The sequence below is a fragment of the Pongo abelii genome, chromosome 11, assembly GCF_028885655.2.
Source record: "Pongo abelii isolate AG06213 chromosome 11, NHGRI_mPonAbe1-v2.0_pri, whole genome shotgun sequence".
Classification (NCBI taxonomy): Eukaryota; Metazoa; Chordata; class Mammalia; order Primates; family Hominidae; genus Pongo; species Pongo abelii.
The window spans coordinates 109,566,007-109,583,149 of record NC_071996.2 but is presented as its reverse complement, the minus strand read 5'-3'; the positions used below and the strand labels follow the sequence as shown (position 1 = coordinate 109,583,149).

The following is a 17,143-nucleotide window of genomic DNA, read 5'->3' as shown; positions in this document are numbered from 1 at the left end:
GCTGAGGCAGGGAGAGTTGCTTGAATCCGGGAGGCAGAAGTTGCTGGGAGCTTAGATCGCACCACTGCACTCCAGCTTGGGCAACAGAGTGAGACTCCGTCTCAAAAAAAAAGAAAAGAAAAAGAAAAAACAGTATTCCTTCCTGGTGATCATTTGCGTGTCTGGTGTGTGTGCCTTACTACACCTGCTCAAAAACAAGGCCAGGGTATATTTTTAGAACAGTTAGTACAGCAAGCAAGCTAGGTGGTGTACACCACATGGAGACGATGAGTCTGTAGAGTGCTTAGTAACTGGCCCCAGCAGACAGCAGCCACTGCCTGAGAGGGCACCCCAGTGTTGGCACTTTGCTGCTTGCTGGCTACTGCTTGTGTTGTTTTTTAATGGGTATTACCATGATTTTTCAATCTAAAACTGGGGGGCTGGAAAAGCTGAGATCTCCCTGAGCTGTCTCATAGATTGCGGTGAAGAGCACCACGCTGTGTAGATTACCATACGGATCACCACGCACAGTGCCAAGCAGCAGAGAAGGAAGAGTGCAGAACCCTTGGCACATGAAAAACCCGTCCAAATCCCTGCACTGAGACCTGATCAAACAAGTTTGGCTTCTAGCAGCATAAGGCTGTGTCCCTAGAATGATCCCAGGCCCCTAAATAGTGCCTGCCTGAGAAAGCTAAATGCTGCCAGGAAAATTTACTATGTGCTCTAGCCAGCACACATCTGATGATAGCTCCTTGACCACCCTTTCTTAGGGCACTTACCAAAAAGTCCTCACAATTGTAACTCAGGAGCATCTCTCTCAAGGATCTGAGAGCCATTCCTTCAAAATATAATCATCAGGAAGGATAAGGCCTCTGTCTCCAAATCTCTGTGGGAGGATAGATCCCTAATTCAGATAACTGCCTGCTAGCAGACACAGCTGACCTAATCACATTTATATTGGCCAATGCTTTGTACTCTTTTCTTTGGAGCTTGGAAGTCATTTAATCTGGAAACATTATTCAATATATATGCTTAAATCACAAACAACAGTTCACAAGTATATATATATTGTTTCCTGGATAACACACTGAAGAGTCAAAAGTGATAAGAAGCACATTTAGAGCAATATCCCTAGAATTAAAATTAATTCTAGAACAATACCAAAGAGCCAAAATTATATTACTGTGCTTAACAATGCAAAAAGTGTACGTTTTCTCCATTCAGTTGGGCATTGATTATATATTACCCATATAGTATTTCAATCAGAATCAAAATTTTCAGATGCATTACCACTAATAATGGGAAAAGTTCTTAAACCTTGTTCCCCTCCAGCTCTAAGTTGGTACAAATGTTCTTTCATGTGCTGAGAAATATGGCAAATTCGCCCTTCTATGCCAGGTACTGCAATTACTGCTGATGGCTTATCTGATTCTTCCTCGAAGGCTGTTAATAATGATGATTTGTTCGTAGTAGTAATCAAATTCATTCAATGGCCTGAAAGACACTGCTTCCTTCCCTACAAAATTTTTATCGATTAAAAGTGATTCATGATGACTGTGGAAGGTACTTGTACAGTTTCTGTGTCAAACATTCAAGAACAACTATCAGGCATAACGTAACTATCTTTCCCATGTGCAATATATTGTTTATAGCAGCAAGAAGGTAAATTTTTTTCGTATGGTCCTTGAACTTTCACAGTATCTCTTATCATTCAGTGTCCCAGTTCTGCATCTGAACTGAGTCCAAATTCTATTCCAACAACTTGAGAAAAACTCCCACCAAAAGCTGAATATTTGTTAACCTCATTTTCAAGACCTTCAAGCAGCTGTGTCTGTGTTACTCTGACAACTAAAACTGGGGTCCACTATGAGAAGGATAGCCAAAAAATCATGCAAAGTGAAATTTCCCACTGGATGTATTCAATTAGATCTGGAAGTACCTGTATGAAGCAATGCTACATTGGCATGAATAGCTTCCAACGTGGCATTAGTTACCAAATTTCCAACGTTGCTTCGGTTCTTCTTAGAGTAATTTCACAGCTATTTAATTCCGTATCAATTGGGTGGAGAACTTCTAACATACACGTCCAAGAGGTTCAGAAGTAAATCTATCATCAACATTACTGAGAAATCAGATGAAGTACATTTGTTTCATAGATTCTTCCAAAATATTCACACCAAAATCAAACTCGTGGTTTCCAAAAACTGCAAAATCACCGGGTGCAGTGGCTCACACCTATCATTTTAGCACTTTGGGAGGCTGAGGCGGGAGGAGGATTGCTTGAGGCCAGGAGTTCAAAACTAGCCTGGTCGACATGGTGAGACCTCTGTCTCTATAAAATAAAATAATATAATATAACATAATATAATATAAAACGAAACATTAGTTAGGCGGTGTAGTGCGCGGGTGTCTGTGGTCCTAGCCACTCGAGAGGCTGAGGTGGGAGGATCGCTTGAGCTCAGGAGGCTGAGTCGGTAGTGAGCTGTGTTCCCACCAATGCACTCCAGCCTGGATGACAGAATAAGACCCTGTCTGAAAAAGCAAAACAAAAACTGCAAAATGTATTTCCGATTTGTTAATATAGGAATCGTATGCTTTCCTTTCGTTATGGTACTTAAAACTGAGGCATTTAAGCAATCGCCACTAAAAATCAATAGTGGATTCAGAAAATTGAAGTTTTTCACAGCTGCTGCAAATTTCCGTTTATTGGTTTACTATAAAGGAAATTACCACGTATGCAGATGAACAGCCAAAGGGAAGAGATACACAGGGCAAGTGCATGGTGGGAGCAGGAAGGTTCCACGTCCTCTCTGGGAGGACATCCTCCAGGAACCTCCACGTGCTTTGCTATCCGGAAGCTCCCCTTTGCACTTTTTCGCTTCCCCGACACTTCGGAGCTCCTTTATTCCCGTCTCCCTCATTCTTTCTTTAAAACACCCAAATCACCTCTGCCGAAATCGGAATAGAGCTCAGCTCCTTCCCTACTTTCAGTAGTTACTGAATAAAATCTGTTTTTTCACCACTTTAACTCACGTCCAGCTGTGTCTCTGACAAGGGTCTGTCTGGTACAGCAACTCGGGTCCGGATGGGAACCACCTACCTCCTGTAGTTTGGGTATCCAGTGGGGAATCGGATTCCACGTCCAGTGTCTGAACAAGCATTTATTCAGGCACATTGAGGACAGGTTTTCATTCTTACAATTCTTTTTGTCCCCCCAAGGCAGAGTTTCACTCTTGTTGCCCAGGCTGGAGTGCAATGGCGCGATCTTGGCTCACTGCAACCTCCACCTCCTGGGTTCAAGCAATTCTCCTGCCTCAGCCTCCCAAGTAGCTGGGATTACAGGCATGCGCTATGACGCCCGGCTAATTTTGTATTTTTTTAGTAGAGATGGGGTTTCAACTTGTTAGTCAGGCTGATCTCACACTCCAGACCTTAAGTGATCCACCCGCCTCAGCCTCCCAAAGTGCTGGGATTACAGGCATGAGCCACCGCGCCCCACCTGATTCTTACAATTCTGAGTATACTCTCAGAAGCTGGGTTAGAGTCCCAGGCTTCTTTGGAAAAGTACCTCCTAGGCTGGAAGTTCTTGCTGGCTCCTTGTTCTGATTGGAATTAATTCCCTGACTCCTGGAAAATTTTCTTTCCTGGCTCCTCACGACATCTTTCTGTTCTCTCTATTTGAGCCTGTTTCTCTCACAGGAACTTGTCAGTCAACCGAAACTCCTGTTCCTTCAATCCTGCATCACCATGATGGTCCCAATACTGGCCGGGTTCTTTCTCTGTGGCAAAAGTTTACTGAAGATCTTGAATTACAATGGCCCTCTGGGGCTCCTCGGATATCCCCAAATTAATCCACCTAAAGGGACACCCAGAGCAAAAAGGAACAAAATTCTCAGATGCACGATGGTCTGCTTATTTAAGGAAGAAGCCAAAAAACAGTGAAATAATTCATACCTCACTCAAACCATTGAGGCTTTTACATCATGCCTTCAGAAACATGTTTTTAACCAAGAAAACCCCACAGCAATTCCATATCCTGCTCCCAGCTCTCTCCTGCATCCTTCTCTCCCAGAATGTCCTCCGCCAACTGAACCTCAATGCCCCTCAACTCCCTGTAACCTTAAGATTCACTGGGCCCTGATTTCCCACAGATGAAGCCAGGGTACAGCAGGCCCCTGTTCCCAAGCTAGATTGAGGAAAGAGACATAATTTTAAACTTCCGTCTTGGTCTGAATTACATGCCACCACCTGTGAAAGGAAAGGAAATGAAAAGGAAAATTTACTGAACAATTTAGAACTGTCCTGGGGTCATACTCTCCCTGACTTATATCAATGTAACCAGCTCTTGGTTGAACCCGGAGATGCCGCCTTCTGGTTTTAAAAAAAACCAAATGGACCACCATTTCCAGGGACCTTTTTTCCCAGCCTATCCCTGAACCCTTCTGAAGACTGAAAGAAATAAGAGATAAACTACTGGGAGGCATCCCTCAGTTCTATCCCCTTTGCTCTGCACAGTTTTGAGTATCTGACCAAAACCAATCAGCCATATACTCAAAACTGTATACAACAAAGGGATGAAACTATGGCAAACTATCATCATCGACTGAAGACAACAAGGAAGGAGCATTCGGGGTGGGTACTGATTTCCCCAAAAAACCTCTGTTCTGGCCACTATAACATGGTAAATGGTCTCAGGCTGGAGTTCACACATCACAAAAAAATAATATCAATGCCTGGGCGTGGTGGCTCAAGCATGTAATCCCAGCACTTTGGGAAGCTGAGGCGGGCAGATCACGAGGTCAGGAGATCGAGACCAGCCTAACCAACATGGTGAAACCCCATCTCTACTAAGAATACAAAAATTAGCTGAGCGTGGTGGCGCACGCCTGTAATCCCAGCTACTCAGGAGGCTGAGGCAGGAGAATCACTTGAACCCAGGAGGGGGAGGTTGCAGTGAGCCAACATCGTGCCATTGCACTCCAGCCTGGGTGACAGAGTGAGACTCTGTCTTAAAAAAAAAAAAAAAAGAAAAGAAAAGAAAAAGAAAAAATAATATCAACTAGAAAAATGCAGACATGTATGAGCTTCAGACGTTAGTCCAACAGTATAAAGGTAGCATTTCCAAAGAACTGGAAAATACAAAGGTTTGTGGCAATGCAATCAATGTAATTATAACAATTAGAAAAACCCTAAGATTTTAACCCATGGGGCAAGCTCCAAAATCATGGGTTCCCAGTGATCTGGAAGCTTGTCAATACTGTAAAGAAAAAGAAGACTGGGTCCAGAATTGCCCAGCTCTCAAGAGGAGGGAAAACTTTCAGGGCCCTTCTCGTAGAAAATCACTGACTCCCCTCCAAGGAAGTAAATGTCCAGCACTTTCAACTGCTACCAGACTCAAAGTTGAAAGGCACTTCACCATGTTTATTTATTTATTTATTTATTTATGAGACAGAGTCTCGTTCTGTCGCCCAGGCTGGAGTGCAGTGGCACGATCTCAGCTCACTGCAACCTCCACCTCCTGGGTTCAAGTGATTCTCCTGCCTCAGCCTCCCAAGTACCTGGGACTACAGTCACGCGCCACCACAGCCGGCTAATTTTTGTATTTTTAGCAGAGACGGGGTTTCATCATGTCCTTGTGATCCGCCTGCCTCAGCCTCCCAAAGTGCTGGGATTACAGACGTGAGCCACCATGCCTGGCCCACGTTTCTTATTGATACCAATACCTGGACTGCACAATCATCTACCCTTAACACCACCCACCACCCCGGTTCCTGTGCTCCTTCCTCAGCATTACTAGACTTTTTCAGCGGCAGGTTTTGATCATGTGTCTCACGATTTGCCTTTCTCAACCTCTTAATGTTTTCGGGGGGCCTCTTAAAGCTCAGCACAACTTTTTTTCTCAACTATCTTACCCCTGTAAATCTGTTAAGAAGGGATCTTTTCAGGAATTGCAGTATCAAAATTCACTGTGCCCACAAGGGACCCCTCTCAAACTCTGCCCCCTCCCCATGTCTGTCCCCTAATGGCTTTGTCTGACTTCTCTGAGTTCCTCTTCCCTCTTCAACCTAGCAATGCTCTGCTAAGGACTTACATCGACTGTTAGACAAAATCCTTCCTTTGTGGGCAACAAACTCCACTGGTACATGGCCCGCAGAATTCCTTAAGGTGGAAACAGATCTTCCCACGCTCCTCCCCAAACTGCCCAAAATCATTTAAAACCATGGGGACTTGAAGGGCTCCACCCAATAACCCAAGATTTATTAGACAAAAAAAGGCTAATCTCCACTTCTATCCTAGGCAACACTCCCATTATGGCCACTACAAAGCCAAACGGAAGAGGATTTTCAGCCAGTCCAAGATCTGAGAGCTTTCAATAAAACTGTCAAACCCAGATTTCCCCTGATGCCCAACCCTAATACTATGCTGGCGGTGATCCCTTCCAAAATCTAATATTTCACCTGTCATCAATTTGCGTTCAGATTTTTTCAGCATCCTTTTTCATAAAGATTCCAAGTATTTGTTTTTCTTCACAATCAACAGTATATCTGGACAACAATATATCTGGACAGTTATGCCCCAAGGATTTACTGAGGGTCCTATTTAAGGGACTTAAAATATGCAGGAAACTCCACTTTATTTCAATATGTGGATGATGTTCTATCTCCTGCCCATTATGACAGTGCTCTTCTGAACCCTTAAGGCATTAGCAATAAAGGGCCACCAGGTGGCTAAAGACAAAGTTCTGCATTCAATATCTGGGTCATGATATCTCAGCCACAGGAAAAACTATCTCCACAGACTGGGATTCTACTATTCAACAGTTTACTCTGCCAGAAACAAAAAGACAATAGAGAGGATTTTTGCGTCAGAAACTGCATGATCTCTCTGTAACTGCCTTGCCCCCTATGCCCACCTGGTCACCCAGGACCCCCTATCCAAAGATGCTTTTGAGAACCTTAAGAGCTCTTTGTTTTTGATCTGTCTGACTAGCCAGGTGTCCCCTTCCTCCTGAAGCTGCAAGCTCCGTCAAAAAGGACAACCTACTCTGATAGAGGAGGATCGCTCTTCGATGGAGGGTATATGAGTAGCTGCACTCCCCTGTTAGAACCTCCAAACAGGCTCTCAAAGGCTCTCTAATTTCACGTCCCACCTTGGACTTTCTGATTACTCCCTACTTTCTTCCATGTGGATTTCTCCCTACCTTTTTCCAAGTGGCCAGACAGCCCCGCTTCAAGAATGCTCTCCATGCTTGAAGTCTGCAGGCATCGGTACCCTCAGACGCCCTCCCTCCTGCCAAGATGCCCTAGAGCAAGTTCCCTGCAGCTGAAGGGGCAGTGAAGGAAGAGCCGAAGTGAAGACTGGTGAGGTTATCAGCTAAAACCGCCCCTACAAAAGTGAAAACAAATCCAAAACAGGCAGCAGAAAAGGATAAATCTTCACAGAAACAAACAAAAAAATGCAAAGAAAAGTGTAAGACAAACAGGCCAAAGTAGCTGCCCCAGAAAGTAAAGATTTTCCTGCAGAAAATGGAGAAACTGAAAATAAGGAGAGTCCAGCCTCTGCTGAAGCAGGAGAGAAAGAAGCCAAGTCTGGTTAATATCCTACACCCTTGTCTTATCAGTGGTCCCTGTCTTCCTTCTTGTGCAATTCTGATAAATATTTTTATTAAATACTATATTTTGTAAACACATAAGTAGCTCTGTAATTTTTTTTTTTTTTGAGACGGGTTTTGCTGTCACCCAGACTGGGGTGCAATGGCATGATCATAGCTCACTGCAGCCTTAATTCCTGGGCTCAAGCGCTCTTCCCACCTCAGCCTCCCAAGTAGCTGGGAGTGTAGACATGAGTCACCATGCCCAGCTATTTATTTATTTTGATTTTTGATTTTTGAAGAGATGGAGGGGTCTCACTACATTGCCTGGGCTGGTCTCGAACTCCTGGCCTCAAGCAGTCCTCCCATCTCGGCCTCCCAGTGTGCTGAGATTAAAGGCATGAGGCACTGCATCCAGCCTATAAATATTTTTAAGAAGGAAGAACTAAGATTTTTAAAATGTAAATACTTTTTTTGTTTGTTTTTGAAACCGGCTTTTGCTCATCACCCAGGCTAGAATGCAGTGGCAAGAACACGGCTCACTGCAGCCTTGACCTCCTGGGCTCAAGGAATCCTTCTGCCTCAGGGTCCTGAAGAGCTGGGACTACAGGCATGCACCACTGTGCCCGGCTAATTGTTTTTATTTTTTGTAGAAACGGGTTTTTGCCATGTTGCTCAGGCTGGTCTTGAACTCCTGGGCTCAAGCAATCCTCCCACCTCAGCCTCCTAAAATGCTGGGATTACAGGCTTGAGTCACTGCATCTGGCCTAAGTGCTTTTTATTTTTATTCATTTATTTATTTTTGAGACAGAGTCTTGCTCTGTCGCCCAGGCTGGAGTGCAGTGGCACAATCACTGGAACCTCCGCCTCCCAGGTTCAAGTGATTCTCCTGCCTCTGGGACTACAGGCGTGTGCCACCATTCCCCAGCTATTTTTTTTTATTTTTAGTAGAGATGGGGTTTCACCGTGTTAGTGAGGATGGTCTCGATCGCCTGACCTCATGATCTGCCTGCCTCAGCTTCCCAACTAAGTGCTTTTTTTAAAAAAGAGGCAAAATCATATGCTGTTTATTTTTTATACAACCAGAAAACGGTGGAATATAAATTATGGGAGCACTTTACTGTTGTGGGTGTCAACTTAACAAACCATAGATGGAGAGAGTAGTTTTATATCCTGTAATACAAAGCTGTAGGGAATTCTTATAATTTTATGTTGCCTGGCATCCACTTTGAATATAAGTTGGACTTTCTCGTATTGAATATAAGTTGGACTTTCTCGTACCAGAAGCAGGGCTTAGTCGCCCTTGACACCGTTTCCAGTTCTCAACTCTCCACCTCCTCTCAGTTTCTCAAGGTAGATGATCCAGCAATCTACTTCATACACCACCTCCTGGTGACCACCTCCCTAGAGGACAGCTAGGCACAACCTACTAGACTCACCCACTGGCTCCCACACCCTGCATAGACTGCACAGATATGTCACAGTGCCCCCTCCCAGTCACAGCGTGCATGCCCCCACAGAACTCATGCCTGCTTGCTCTAAACCCCCTATGGGGACCAGGTGCAGAGGCTCACACCTGTAATCCCAGCACTTTGGGAGACCGAGGTAGGTGGATCACCTGAGGTCAAGGTGTTCAAGACCAGCCTGGCCAACATGTTGAAACCCCACCTCTACTAAAAATACAAAAAATTAGCCAGGCGTGGTGGTGGCCACCTGTAATCTCAGCTACTCGGGAGGCTGAGGCAGGAGAATCGCTTGAACTGGGGAGGCAGAGGTTGTAGTAAGCGGAGATCATGCCCCTGCACTCTAGCCTGGACAACAAGAGCCAAATCCCGTTTTTAAAAAAAAACAAAAACTCCCCACGGGAAACCTGCTTGGGTGATGCCCTGGACCCCTCTAAAGGCTTGGCCCACAGTTCCCCTGCACACTCTTGCTCGCTCCCCACCCGCTGCCTGAGCGTGCATGTCCCAGATGGCTCCCTGCTTCCTGCTGGCCCTGCAAGGCATGCTGTCCTCTTCTCTCTGGGATCTGTCAGTGACACACTGCTTTTTTTGTTGTTGTTATTTCACATGTTTCATTGTGTTACCTCCACTGTGTCTCACCTGAGCTAAACACTGGAAGCGAACCCTCCTGCCAGTCAGGGCTCTTAGAGGGAGTATTCCGGCTTCAGCGGAATAAACTGGACACAGGTCAGACAAGAGCCACAAGGGCACCTGCCCATATAAACAAGCTTCCTGTGAGAGGGACACCTGGATACAGGCTGGACAATCAGGCATTAGGTCAGGATAAAGAAGTATTCTGTGAAAAACACAATATAAGCATCCCCTTCAGGGCAGCCCCTTCAGGACAGGCTAGATTTCATAGCTACTCTGTCTCAGGAGCAAATTAGAGGAAAGATCAAATTAGAGAAAAATACAACTGGCGCAGCAAGCAGGGTGTGTGGTCACAACCACAAGGGGCACAACAAAATGCCTTTGATCCCTTTGATCCGCGTGTAGCTTGCTGTGGCTCTCCCCCATGGCTAGCACCAAGTGGAGAAGCAGAACTGCTTGCTGGAGGGGTGTGCTGCTGCTATGCGGGCTGCATAAAGCCCTCTGCTGTCTGTTGTTCGCCGTGTCCGCCCTGAAGTGTGAGGTTGCCATTATCAACCTAAGTCCTCCCAAAGAGAGCCATGCGACCAGGTGCCTCTGGTCTAACAAGAATAGACCACATAGCAGCTCCTGATTGACTAAGGTTAAAGACAAGACAGATTAAAGACCAGGTCCTCCCTGCCTCGAGCCAAGGAGAGCTGATGGGCATGGAACAATTGCAAGATTGCTATCTCCGCCCAAGGTGGGGCTGAATGCTAAAGTGAACTAGGAAAGTAACACCCATAGCAAAGGAAGGAGTCTTCGCTCACCCCTCCCATCCCCGACCTCCTACTACACCGCGCACCCCCCCCACCACCACCCCTCCCCGCCCCTGGCCTACGTGTCCTAACCCCAGTGGGAGGAATAATCTCACAACAGGAAACCAATGGCACCACCAAAGGTGAAATACCGCCCAGGCCTGGGATCACTAGGTTGGGACCTTACCTTATTTCTTTTGCTCTCTGTCAGAGCTACCGGCTACCACCAGGAGCTTGTCAGGTGAACATCAAGACAGAGGGGGAAAAATGGTAGTTGTCTAGAAATAAAAGTCATTCTAAATATTTTACTTTCAAAAGCGGTTGGGGTGCGGGGGGCAAGTGGGCGTGATGGCTCACGCTTGTAGTCCCAGCTACTCGGGCGGCTGGGGCGGAAGGATCGCTTGAACCCAGGAGTTCAAAGCCGCAGTGAGCTATGATCGCACCAATGTTTTCCAGTCTGGCTGACAAAGCAAGACCCTGTCTCTAAAAAAAAGAAGAAGAAAAAGAAAGAAAAGAAAACCACTCCTTAATCTTTACTCTCCCTGTCAGAATTGTATGCACTCGGCCGGGGTGTGGTAGCTCACGCTTGTAATCCCAGCACTTTGGGAGGCTGAGGCAGGAGGATCATTTGAGGTCAGGAGTTCAAGACCAGCCTGGCCAACATAGTGAAACCCCGTCTGCACTGAAAATACAGAAACTAACCAGGCATGGTGTCACTCACCTATAATCCCAGCTATTCGAGAGGCTGAGGCAGGAGACGCTTGAACCTGGGAGGCAGAGGTTGCAGTGAGCCGAGATCGCGCCACTGCACTCCAGCCTGGGTATGGATTGAGATTCTGTCTCAAAAAAAAAAAAAAAGATTATGTGCACTCAGTAATATCTTTGGTTATGGTAGTCCATAACCAAAGTTATTTCCTAATAACTTTGTTAATATGCCGCGGAAGATTGAAAATTTGAGCAGAAAATGGAGAAGTTGGGACCCTTGGGCACTGTTGGTAGGAATGTAAAATAATATAGCCATTATGGAAAACAATATGTAGGGCCCTTAAAAAAAATGAGCCAGTCACAAAAGGACTCCTATGAAGGATCTAAAGGAGTCAAATAGCCAGGTGTTGTGGCGCACACCGTAATCCAGCTATTTGAAAGACTGAGATGGTAGGATTGATTGAGCCCAAGGAGGTGGAGCCCACCATGAGCTGTGATCCCACCACTGCATTCCAGCCTGGGGGACAGAGTGAGACCGAGTCTCTAAAACAAACAAAAACAAAAATGGCCAGGCACAGTGGCTCATGCCAGTAATCCCAGCCATGAGGGACGATCCCTTGAGGCCAGGAGTTTGAGACCAGCTACGGCAACATAGAGAAACTCTGTCTCTATAAAAGATTTAAAAATTAGCAGGATGTGGTGGTGAGTGCCTGTAGTCCCAGCTACTTGGGAAGCTGATGTAGGAGGATCACTTGAGCCCAGGAGTTCGAGGCTGCAGTGAGCTGTGATCACAATACTGCACATGCACTCCAGCCTGGGTAACAGAGTGAGACCCTGTCTGAAAAAAAAAGAGAGAAAGAAAGAAAAGAAAGACTAAATAAGGTAGTCAAAATCACAGAAACAGTAGAAAGAGGTTACCAAAGGCCAGAAAGAGGGAAGGAGAATCAGTGTTTGCTATTTATAGACTTTTAGGTTTGCAAGAAGAAAAAGTTCCGGGGATTTGTTGCATAATAATGTGAATATACTTAACATTACATTACTGTACGCTTAAAATGGTAAATATGGCAAATTTAATGTTATGTATTTATTGCTACAAGTTTTAAAATCTTGAAAAGAGGAGGGAGAACAATGGACAGACTGGTTTCTAGGGCCTTCTCTGTGGGCTCCAAGCTACAGTTCATTATCTTGGAGAAGCAGCAATTTGCTGAGAGAGCATCAGGCCCTAAAATTCATGATTTACTAGCCGGGCGCGGTGGCTCACGCCTGTAATCCCAGCACTTTGGGAGGCCAAGGCGGGTGGATCACGAGGTCAGGAGATCGAGACCATCCTGGCTAACACGGTGAAACCCCATCTCTACTAAAAATACAAAAAATTAGCCGGGCGTGGTTGCAGGTGCCTGTAGTCCCAGCTACTCGGGAGGCTGAGGCAGGAGAATGGCCTGAACCCAGGAGGCGGAGCTTCCAGTGAGCCGAGATCGCACCGCTGCACGCCAGCCTGGGCGACAGAGTGAGACTCCATCTCAAAGAGAGAAAAAAAAATCATGATTTACTAAGACTCAGACTCTCAGTTTTTACACAATTGGGGATGCACCCTATAGCGCAGAATCTGCTGAAACAATGCAAACTATCCAATCCTAAATTTGTGCCATTTGCTTACCTTGCTTTGCCCATTCTTTCCTGAGAAATCCACAATAAAGAGTCTGCCAGTGCTTTCCGTCTCTCTACGCCTGCTCATTCTGCTTTGTCACTTCCCTGTGTGGCCCTGTGTGGAGTGACCCCCTCCCATGTCTTGGGGACTGTGAGTATAATAAAATATGACTTGTCCGTTGGCAATCATTTGCGTGTCTGTGCATCTTACTATACCTGCTCAAAACAAGACTGGGGCATATTTTTAGGACAACTGGAGCAGCAAGGAGGACATGGACACCAGATGAAGATGATGAGTTCATAGAGTGCTCTGGGCTTAGTAACGCGCCCAGCAGACTGTGGCCACTGCCCAAGAGGGCACCGCCAGTGTTGGCAGCGTGATGGCTACTGCTTGCGTTGTTTTCTATTGAGCATTGCCATGCTGTTGCGGCCTAAAGATGGGGAACTGGAAAAGCTGAGTCCCCAGGGAGCTACCGTGGAGAGTGCCGCATATGGTAGCGCAGGCGGCTCCAAGTCGTGTAGAGTGCCGCCGGCGGTATTGCATGCAATAGCGTGCTGCGAACGGTTCCAACACAGGAAGACCGGGGTGTGTGGTCCCATAAAGAATTCCAAGACAAAAAAAACTGCGACCTGCCTTCACTGAAAGAATCCCAAGATGAAAAGACTGGAGCATATTGTACCCCTAAAGAACTGCAAGACGAGAAGACTGGGGTGTACAGCACCGCAAATGATTCCAAGACAAAAAGTGGGGGAATACAGTACCTCCAAAGATTCCAAGACAAAAAAACTGGGGCAACTGGAAGTAACCAAGATGACTCTCAATAGGTGAACATAAATGTTTAAAACTGTGGTACCTTGAAAAAAACAGGGGCATACGGTCTCCCAGATAATTCCAAGATTAACCGGGAGTATGGTACCCCAAAGGATTCTAAGATGAAAAGACTGCGGTGCACGGTACTGCAAAGAATCCTGAAACAATAACACTGGGGCATACGATTCCCCAAAGACCCCAAAACGAAAAGATTGGGGCATCCATCCCCGAAAACAATTCCAAGACAGATGATTGAGACTTATAGTCCCTGAAATAATTCCAAGATGAAGAGACACTTCCAAGATGACAAGATAATTCCAAGATGACACCGCGAACGATTACCACACAAAAAGATTAGGGAGTCCAGCATTGTAAATGAACCCAGGATGGAAAGGCAGGGGCATGCGATCTCTCAAAAGATTCCAGGATGAAAAGACTGGGGCATATAGCTCTGCAAATAAGTCCAAGACAAAAAGACCGGGCATAGGGTCTCTGGAAAGATTCCAAGATGGGAAAGACTGGGGCATAATAAAGTGTCCCCAAAGATTTGAAGAGTACAGCCCTGCAAGTGATTCCAAGATGGAAACACTGGGGCACACGGTCCCCCAAAGAATTCCAAGATGAAAGAACTGGGGCGTATGACACTACAAATGATTCCAAGACGAAAAGACTAGGGAATGGCTAGGCACAGTGGCTCATGCCTGTAATCCCAGGACTTTGGGAGGCCTAGGCAGGCGGAACACGAGGTCAGGAGATGGAGACCATCCTGGCTAACACGGTGAAACCCCATCTCTACTAAAAATCCAAAAAATTAGCCGGGCATTGTGGCAGTTGCCTGTAGTTCCAGCTACTCCGGAGGCTGAGGCAGAAGAATCGCTTGAACCCGGGAGGCGGAGGTTGCAGTGAGCCGAGATCACGCCACTGCACTCCAGTCTGGGCGACAGAGCGAGACTCCATCTAAAAAAAAAAAAAAAAAAAAAGACTAGGGAGTAAAGCACTGCAAATGATTCCAAGATAAAAAGACTGGAGTATATGGTTCCCTGAAAAATTCCAAAATGAAAAGACTGGGGTATATAGTCCCCCAAATAATTCCAAGGAAAAAAAACTAGGAAATACCGCACTGCAAACGATTCCAAAATTAAAAGACTGGGGTGTATGACACTGCAAATGATTCTAAGACAGAAAGACTGGGGCACACAGTCTCCCAAAAGATTCCAAGATGAAAAGACTGGGGTGTACAATGTCACAAAGAATTCTAAGACAAAAAGACTGGGGCATACGGACTCCCAAAAGATTCGTAGATTAAAAGACTGGGGTGTATAGTCCCCCCAAAGAGTTCCAAAATGAAAAGATTGGGGCAGATGGCACTGCAAACGATTCCAAGACAAAAAGATTGGGATATACGATCTCACAAAAGATTCCGAGATGAAAAAACTGGTGAATACAGTCGCCAAAGAATTCCAAAATGAAAAGACGGGGGCATAAGCTGCCCCTAAAGATTCCAAGACAAAAAGTCTGGGGCGTATGGCACTGCAAAAGATTCCAAGATGAAAAGACTGGAACATAGCGTTTCCCAAAAGATTTCATGATGAAAACATTGGGGTGTGCAGTCCACCAAATAATTCCAAGATAAAAAGACTAGCGCATACAACACTGCAAATGACTCCAAGATAAAAGACTGGGGCATTTGATACCCCAAAATATTCCAAGGTGAAATGACTAGGTCATAGGGCATTGCAAGCGATTCCAAGCCATAAAAACTGGAGCATACAATCTCCCAAAACATTCCAAGATGGAAAGACTGGTGAATACAGTATTCCAAATAATCCCACAACAAAAAGACTGGGGCATACGGTCTCCCAAAAGATTCCAAGATGAAAAATGGATGCATACGATCCCGCAAAGAATTCCAAGACGAAAAGACCAAGGGTACAGTATCCCAAAGGTTTTCAAGACGAAAAGATTGGGGTGTACAGCACTGCAGACAACGCCAAGACAAAAGCACTAGGGCAATACGGTCCGCTAAAGGATTCCAAGATGAAAAGATTGGGTGTACAGTTCCCCAGAGAATTTCAAGACGAAAAGATCAAGGAGTACGGTACTGCAAACAATTGCAAGACAAACAGACCGGGACAGTCGAGCGCCGTGGCTCACGCCTGTAATCCCAGCACTTTGGGAGGCCGAGGCGGGCGGATCACGAGGTCAGGAGATGGAGACCATCCTGACCAACATGGTGAAACCCCATCTCTACTAAAAATACAAAAATTAGCCGGGCATAGTGGCGCGTGCCTGTAATCCCAGCTACTCGGGAAGCTGAGGCAGGAGAATCGCTTGAACCCCGGAGGCGGAGGTTGCAGTGAGCCGAGCCGAGATCGCGCCACTGCACTCCAGCCTGGCGAGAGCGAAACCCCGTCTCAAAAACAAAACAAAACAAAACAAAACAAAAAAAACCCGGAGCATACGGTCTCCCAAATGATTCCAAAACAAAATGACTCGGGCGTATGGCCTCCAAAGAATCCCAAGATGAAAACCTAGGGCATCAGGCACCACTAAAGATCCCAAGACAGGCCGGGCGCGGTGGCTCACGCCCGTAATTCCAGCACTTTGGGAGGCCGAGGCGGGCGGATCACCTGAGGTCAGGAGTTTGAGACCAGCCTGACCAATACGATGAAAACCCCGTCTCTACTAAAAACGCAAAAAGTAGCCGGGCATGGTGGCATGCGCCTGTAATCCCAGCTACGCGGAAGGCTGAGGCTGAAGAGTCACTTGATCCCAGGAGCTGGAGGTTGCAGTGAGCCGAGATCGCGCCATTGCACTCCAACCCGGGCAACAAGAGCGAAACTCCGTCTCAAAAAAAAAAAAAAAAAAAATCCAAGACAAAAAGACTGAGAAAGACTGAGGCGTATGGTACAGCAAATGATTCCAAGATGAGGAGTGAGGCATAGTGTACTACAAAGAGTCAAACGTGAGTAGAGTGTAGCACAAGGTATGACATACAATAGAGTGCCGGAAAACGGAACACGAACAGTTCCGAGATGCTGAGAGTGCCGCCTACTGTCTCACATAGACATCCAGATCCCAGGCTGTGCTCGGGGGCTCCCGCCTGGAATCCCAGCACTTCCAAGAGGCCGAGTGGGAGGATCGCTCGAGTCCAGGTGTTTGAGACCAGCATGGGCAACAAAGCGAGACCCCGTCTCTACAAAAAAAAAAGGAAATTAGCTAGGCATGGTGATGCGTGCCTTTAATTCTAGCAACTCGAGGATGAGGCAGGACGATCACTCGAGCCCAAGAGCTCGAGGTTACAGCGAGCTATGATTGCACCACTGCACTCCAGCCTGGGTGACCCTGTCTCAAAAGAAAAGAAAAGCCCGTGGGGCAGGGTGGCCCATGCCTGTAATCCCAGCACTTTGGGAGGCTGAGGCAGGAAGATCACTTGAACCCAGGCGTTTGAGACTCACCTGGGCAACATGGCAAGACTTCATCTCTACAAAAAGTCCAAAATTAACTGGGCATGGTAGTGTGT

The 17,143-nt window shown here is 46.3% G+C and overlaps 1 long non-coding RNA gene across 1 annotated transcript in view; it reads right to left on the bottom strand.

The window, feature by feature from the left end:
* Positions 1–964: 964 nt before the first annotated feature.
* The window catches only part of LOC134759615 (uncharacterized), a 67,196-nt gene continuing 51,017 nt past the window's right edge, over positions 965–17,143 (bottom strand). Inside the window, exons 3-6 of the long non-coding RNA XR_010136081.1 lie at positions 11,179–11,293; positions 10,645–10,735; positions 7,181–7,365; positions 965–3,835 (exon numbers count right to left, since the gene is read on the bottom strand). This is a non-coding gene — a long non-coding RNA (uncharacterized LOC134759615). The remainder of the gene's footprint in view (positions 3,836–7,180; positions 7,366–10,644; positions 10,736–11,178; positions 11,294–17,143) is intronic.